The following is an 8,024-nucleotide window of genomic DNA, read 5'->3' on the forward strand; positions in this document are numbered from 1 at the left end:
CCGCAGAAAAATTTTCCTGTTTTATCAGGCACCACCCGTAGGAAACCCGAGTATTTCGAGATGTGCAGAACGTATGCCAAGTAACAATATTAGGCACCGTCCTTAGGATGTTCTTAAATTACATGGTATAAACTACATGTATTTCAGTTAATCAATGCGAACGCGTACGTGACCAGGAAACCTATCAAAGCGGGCCCGTAGCAAGGCTAAAACAACTGAGGGGGCTTAGCAAAATGGTGAAACAAAAAACTATCCCCCCTAGTAGGTAAAAAAATAACTTTGCACCTCGGGATCACACTCCTAGGTACATGTTTTTGCCTTTAACGTGGACTACTACGTGAAGTTTCCTAATTTCACGTTTGAAGGAGGACGTAGACAAACGACGACAAATTTTTCTTCCTCTTTTTAAATTTAGAATCGGGCAGTAAGAATCCGACTGCAGGAGAATTGTTTTTCCTCTGGTCTTGAGGAAATATTTGTGTGGCTTTTTTGTGCGACAACGCGGGAACACTAAATTGTTATAAACTAAGGACATCTGTATTGCTTAAAATGAGCGGATGTCTTAGAAAACAAGTAGTTTATTTCGACAGCTTTCACGGCTTCCGATTGGTTGATTTTTAAAATCCATTTTAATTCTTATTTCCGATTCACAAGATAGGAGTGCCTGTTAGCGAAGGAAACTGACAGGTAGTAAACAATGCTTTTATTAAAACTTCCAAAAATTCTGGGGGGGCTCAAGCCCCCCCCTGCCGCTCCCCCTGCTACGGGCCTGCAAAGTGCATTGCCTGCTGAGATATGGTATCAAGAACTGCTAACAAACCGAGATGTGTGTCACCATTGTTAATGTTATGCAAAACATGCCCTTAAGTATTTTGGTTAATTGACATTTGTTACCTTGATTTTATATGCAGATTAACAAAATAAAAACGTTCTTAATCGACTCTCAGCCTGAGGAATGTTCTTAATACGTTATTAGAATTTTGGTTAATCTCAGCCTCGACGTTCTTATAAAAAAGATTCTTTGAAAAAATACAGAGTGTATATTCCAAGTGGGAAGTAAACATATCACAACCTTTCTATGGGCGTTACAACTAGTAAAAAAAAAAGGAATGTCTTCCGGTCCTGATCACTTGCTTGTATTTCACTCAGTTCCAAAGTCATGGAAAGAATGAGGCAACAGGTGCAGTGGTGACAGCGCTCGCCTCCCACCAAGGTGGCCCGTGTTCTCGGGTTTTCCGGCCCTCCTCTACACAAAAAACAACATTTCCAAAAATCAACTCTACCCGAAACACAGGGAAACCTCTGAAACGAACTCTGTTTTTATTTTCTTTCGTCAATTTTCATCATTTTTTTCCATCTGTAATTGTTGTTTGTGGCAAAATAAATATTGTATTGTATTGTATTGTATTAAGTAGAGCTTTCTCACCTTTTCTTTTCTTAAGATCACGTGTAGCCGGCAGAGAGTATTTTGATATAGTCCGCTTAAGCTATCGTGCTAATATTAGATCCACCAAAAGTCTACGTAAATATCCACCGTTTTTTACTGACCCGGCTCTTAGGTGAATAATTGTAAAACCTGAACAATACATCACAAGTATTCCCATGGCTAAAGTGATTTCCCAAAACCTTTGTTGCCATGGTTTTAGTGTCTCGCGTACCATTTCTTTCCAATATTTTTTATCCGAACGTTGGCTAAATTTGTGTTATTTTAAATATCGTCAGCAAACCAAGGCGCTTCTTGGAGATTGAAAATCTTACTTAAGCAGTAAAAAGACATAATGTATACGGTTCAATTTAAAGTGTGCAATAAATAGTTCAACATGTGGAATATAATGTTCATGATGATGTAATATTTTTTCCAGTCACTTAATTCGTTGACCACCGTACCTCATATCCTTAATTAACGCTAAAGTTTGAAAATGGAAAGTCTTTCTTATACCAAAATATATTTATACCATGATATTTCCTTACTGCAGCATAAATACATAAAACCTATTTTTCACGATGTGAAAATACATGCCTTTGGTCAGTCTCTTCATGTACCCGGCCGGGATGAATTTTTTGTCCCCTGTTTTTGCCTTTCTGAACCCTTCCGAATCTGTCTTTTCTTTCTATTTTACTTTGTTAACTTTTACTAAAGTAAACTTAACTAAAAATGGAACAGAACACGCTTGCAGCGAATAATACCTTATTAACGTCTATACGTTTTTATTTCAAAAAGCTCTCGCGGTCACAAAAATAACCCCGAAAACAAATTATCGCGTGATATTTAAATGACATTCAGTGAGATCGTATAACCTTCATACACCTTCTCAAAATAATTACAACTGATCGAAACACAGTGCAGAACAGAAATTTTAAAATTTCAAGGACTGGGATTTTTAACCCTTACATTTGTGTGAATTTTTGTGATCCTGCTGTTGTCTTCAGTAGTAACAATTTTGGTCAATGGATCCTAAAGGTAAGAAATCATCTGGCCCCGGTTGTTCAAAGAGCGGATAATTTTATCCACTGGACAGGTTGCTATGCGGCAAACAAATGTGTGCAAGAATTTCCCTATAGCCCTATAACTTGTTTATAGAGTAGTAGGCGTATGTCTAATTTAAGTATCATGATGGGATTGTGTGGAAAACTTGCCAGAAGCGTTGTTTGGTATACATTTGCACCACTGAATAGTGACTTATCAACTAGATAAAGTTATCCGCCCTTTGAACAACTGGAGCCTGATGTTAAAGGTAGAATAAACTGGTGAGAACAAGAAAAATCGTTTTATGGTCACAAACCTCTCATGATGAGAGATAAAATCTTGTTATTAAGTAGTTTTCGTTTTTAACTTGATTGGTAAGTATAGAGCAGTTTTCAATTGAGTGCCTAAAACCAAAACCAAACCTGAGTAATTATTTTGGTCAATCACACAGAATAAAACAACTTCGTAGCGAGCCAGCAGAATCCTAAGCAAGTACATATTGCCGGCGCTAGGGACGGTAAAGGCCCGTTTGAACGGCTTTCAACCGATTTGGCCAACCATTTTTGTCAATTCGACAAAAGTTGAACGGATGTTGGGCAAATGTTGACAAATTAATGTTGAATGGAGTGCTCAAACGGCAGCAAAGGAAGTCATTATTGAATCGCTGTTGAATGAAAGCTTAAACAAATTTAAATTTGATTCAGCACGCTTTCAACAAGCTTTCAACGTTTTTACGCTCTCACTGAATGTTGAACGACGTGTTCAAACTCCCCCGTCATTTGGTTCAACAAAGTGTTGAACACATGTTGAAGCAAATGTATAAACCGTTTAAACGGGCCTTTGATGCGCGTGCAAGAACATTAGTCACAATTATTGGCTTTGTTTTGCGACTGAAAGCATTGGCGCTTATTTTACTATCAAATCACAGAGCGTGACAAGCAAAACAAAGAAAACGGGAATTCGTTTCGACAGTTGATTGAATAAAAAAAGCTCGTAGACTTATGATACTAGAAAAATATTGCTCGAGAAGTTGTTTTCCCTTTACCATTAAATTGCTACCGTTTTAAGCGCACACACTGACAGTCACTTCGTAGGCTGAGTCGCCGAGCTTATCAGGTCGTGGTCTAGGGAAAAGTGTCCAAAGGACAATCCGATCGTTTAACTGAAAATCTGCTGTAAATTAAAAAAACAGCGTGACACTGATTAAATAAGGTTACCTAAAATTTGCAAAGCTAGATTGCATTGATCTGTGTAGCGAGAAAGAGTTTGTTTGTACTGCGCTTCATTCTAGAGTAGAAGCGGTGACTTAATGTGTCATAATGTACAGTGAAATCGCTCTTTACTGACGGACACCTCCTTGATACGGACACTCTTGATTACGGACAGTTTTCTTGGTCCCGCTACATATATTTTCTGTTAAAATTAACCCGCTTAACAACGACATTCTGTAATACGGACACTTTTTCTGGTCCCACTCTTTAGCAATTTGAGCGGGCTCTTGCCTATCAAGCAGCTGTTCTTCTTCTCGTATCTGTAACTTGCGCGACGCCATTTTGTTGCCAGTGAAAGCGTGAACTGGTACCGACGCAGTTTTTATTTCCGCTGTGCCCAGTCCTCTAGACGAAAAATGACGCAGTATTGCGTAACCTTCTTCTCCCTCCCCCACACGAATGAAAATAGACTAAACCATGAACGGAACTTGAAAATAATCAATCTCAGAAACCAAGCATGTCGTGACTCTGATAATGTTCCCTTCAAAAAACTAAAAATATGCCGATGTCGCTAGCAGTGCTACTTTTAAAAAAAGTGAAAAAATCATCCTCGTTTTTCCAAATTACGCCAACAATTATGCTAGCGCAGTCAATAAGGACCCAGTAAACACAGTAAAACGGGTGTTATTAATCAAAGGCTCCCGTGAGCCAACTTGTGAATGCAAAAGTGAATAGTGGTATCCGTATTAAAAGCGGTAATTGCATCAAACTACGCTACATGGACGCCATGCTGCATTGCGGGAATGCATTATGAACTTAATATTATTTGCTTAACGTACAAAACAATCGAATCACACACGCACTTTGATTCCTTTCAATACGCGAAGCAACGCAAAGGTGGACGTGTACGTTCTTTTGGTGGTCTCAATTGGTTGCCAATCGACAAAAAAAAAGCGTCCGCTTTATCTTCCAATAACCTCCGTAATTTCGTTTCCTCGCGTCGTGTTCTTGCGGAATGAAATTTGATACATGTGATCAATTTTGGTTGCCTAGCACGTGAACTAAATCTTACTGTTTTCAGTATGGTCAGTATGGCTACGTTCAAAGGACAGCTTCTGTCAGCGTTTTATAACACCGGAAGAAGTTTCTTGTTAAAGTAGCTATTTTGGCTTTATATAAGTGAATGTAAATTTAAAAATGCGTGAAGGGATGATTGTCGCTGTGCATTAGCAAACTTGCAGTGTTTACATTAGTTCTGGTGAATCGATCTTATTGCTCACCCGGAATGAAATTTTTTTCGAAGTTTAAGTTTTAGTTTCCTATTTTTCCCTTAGCCTTTCACACACGGAATTGCCTTGAATCTTCAACGTTAATCGAACGTTTTCTTTTTTGTGTATATACATCTTTTATATATATATCTTTTTATCTATATCTTTTCTATAGAGTGTGTGCACGGCGGCCATGTTGGAGGACTAAAACAATAGAAGATATTTTGCATAAAAAAGGGGATTTATTTCCTAAAGGAAAATCATTGTGTTGTTTCGGTCCTCCAACATGGCCGTCGTGCACACACTCTATATATTCAGCGGCCAGAGAAATGAAGTGTTGTGTTCGGCTGTATGTAAGTTCAGTGTTTACGTCCTGATCTTATCCATTAACTTTGACACCGAAGGGAGATTTATCGCACTGTAGAATTTCGTATTCTTTCGGTCACGTCGGTCCACGTCGCTTCCTCAGATTTTTTGGTTAAGCACCTTTAAGTGTTTTTACGTTTTCATTTGTTGTTTACTGAAACGAGCAGTTCCGACTATCGATCCAAGTGTAGCCTCTCTTACAGACCTTTTTTTGGCTCGTAGCACAATCTTTCCTCCCAACGAGACGAGCCAAAAGAGCGTCTGCAAGGGAGGTTAATCCAGGTCGAACTTTTGGAAAATATCTGTCCTGAAAGGAAAGTTGACAGTGGAAGGAGTTAACACACAACACACCTACTAGCTTTATTTTTTTAAGAATAAGTTATTCGTAATGAGTCGATTTTACGTCCTTGTTTTTTGTCCTCTAATGTCGACTTACGGTGAATACATGCACTATAGGTAGACGCATGAATAATTTATGCTTTTGATTCAATTCCGATTAAATTCAGACAAAATTTAAAGCTTATGGAGGGAGTGAGTGATAATCTTCCACATTGCGATAACTCGTTCATTGCGCATGCGCGCATTCACGAGTTAAAAAAAGTATTATTGTGTAATGCAACTCCAGGGATTTGATTGGCTTAGCGGCTATGGTGTATGAGCCATTATAGCATGCACGATAAAAATAGACACATTAAATTAATTATCGCTGAATAACTGAAGTTTCTGTAATACTGAAACCTAACACTTCATGCCCACGCCTTGTTCAGGTGACAAATGACTAATTGCAAAAGAATTTTCTTTGAGCGCGCTTGCCCTTCCTCTAAAAGTGGACATCTCTTAGATTACCAACCCAGAGTCTGATAGCTGTTGTGGAGTGTTATCTGGCCGATGGACTGCGTCAGATTGGGTTGCAATTGTTTAATACTAAGCAAACGTATTCGAGTTCAAACATCATCGTTTCTAAAATGTGTTAGAAGAAATCCTAAGTTGCCCCTTTTCAAGAATTTAGTTGATTTTGTTCTCTCAGTGTTACATTGTTTATTTGCGGGTATAGTTCAGCCTTTTAAAAAACAGTTAGAATCCGCAAGACTTAAACGCTTGTTTCTTCTTTTTCGGTAAAATATTCATTTATTTATTTGTTTGTTTGTTTGTTTCTTTCAGTTCAAGCGGTAGCGGCAGTTATTTTCCTAGTTTCTGTTCTGATTGCATTTTTAAACCTCTTGGTGATCACGGTAATCTGGAAAGATCCATTCAAGGAGCTTAGAGGAACCCGCGCCAACTTCTTCATTTTAAACCTGGCCATTTGTGATCTATTAACTGCTATGCCAAGCCTTTTCCTGATTGGTATTTATATTTTGTTGCCAAGTGATGATCTTTTGCTTGCAGCACTGATCACTGTACTCATCGCCCAGTCTGCTTCCTGTTTAACAATCCTTAGCCTTGCAGTTGAACGACTCATCGTCATTTCATGCCCACTGAGAAGCACACAGTATTGGACAACTCGTTGTCTCACACTTTGGATTATCTCTATCTGGTTCGCCGCTGGCTTACCATATTTATCTCTCCTTATTAGCAAAGAACTGTATCTTAATTACGTAAGGAAGGTTACTGATGTGTTTGGTATTATTTCAATAATCGTAATAGTCGCCAGTTACACAAGAATTTACTTCGTGGTAAAAAGGTCTTTTAATCTGGATATAACCACACTGGAGGAGAGGCCAACAGAGCGTCAAGGTCTGACTGAAAATGCTCAAACAATAGAAAGGTTAAAACAGAAAGAGAGAAGTGTTGCGCGCACGACTTTTATGCTGGTTGCTATTTATGTCGTTTGTTGCATTCCGTTATACGTAATACGCCAAATACACCTTTCCTGTAAATGTTTGAAACATCCCTTTTTGGGATTGGTATTTGTGTCCTTACATCCACTGCTCAATCCCTTGGCTTATTCATTGTGCACAGCAAAGTTTCGAAGGGCAGTTTTAAAAATTTGGAACGGACTGTACCAGTGACGCGTTACTGAAAACGAGTAATACGAGTGCTCAAAAATGGACGTTTTCTTGAAATACCGGATTTTGTGTACAAGTTTGAATTTCATTTTAATTTGTTAATGTTAACTTTAGTTTTTCCGTTCATGCAATCCATTAGCGTTTTTAGCAGGGCTTCTATTGAGATCTATTTAGAGTCCAAAGAGAGTCAAAAGAATCTATTTGTTTCGTCAAACATAAAATGATCGGTTTCCAATTGAGTGTCATAAAACCAAAACCAAAGTAATTACTCTGGCCAATCGAAACAGATGTAAAAACACAACGAGCCACTCAGAATTCAAAGCAAATACATGTTGCTGGCGCCAAGCGTGGGAAACGAGCGCCGCGAAAACACGATTGGTTTTGGTTTGGATTCCCTTTGGTTGAGAAAGTGGCGCGCCTTTTGTTAACCAATCACAGAGCGTTGTATTGCAAAACCAAACCAAACGCGAATTAATTACTTTCGATACTCAATTGAAAGCCGCTCTATTACACACTAAAGATACGAAGTAGGATTGGAGACGGGGGCTGAATTTGAAACCGAGGGCTTATAAGGTCCAGGCTCCCCTAGCCTGTTTGGATATGAAAAGAACAGAACAGTCGGCACTTCTTATCGATAGGTACAACTGTTGTATTTCTTATATACACTTGAAGGTTAGATTACAGTCACGTACTCGGATTAATTGGG

Source organism: Pavona decussata, unplaced genomic scaffold (assembly GCF_977016875.1).
Source record: "Pavona decussata unplaced genomic scaffold, jaPavDecu1.1 SCAFFOLD_78, whole genome shotgun sequence".
In the NCBI taxonomy this organism is placed as follows: domain Eukaryota; kingdom Metazoa; phylum Cnidaria; class Anthozoa; order Scleractinia; family Agariciidae; genus Pavona; species Pavona decussata.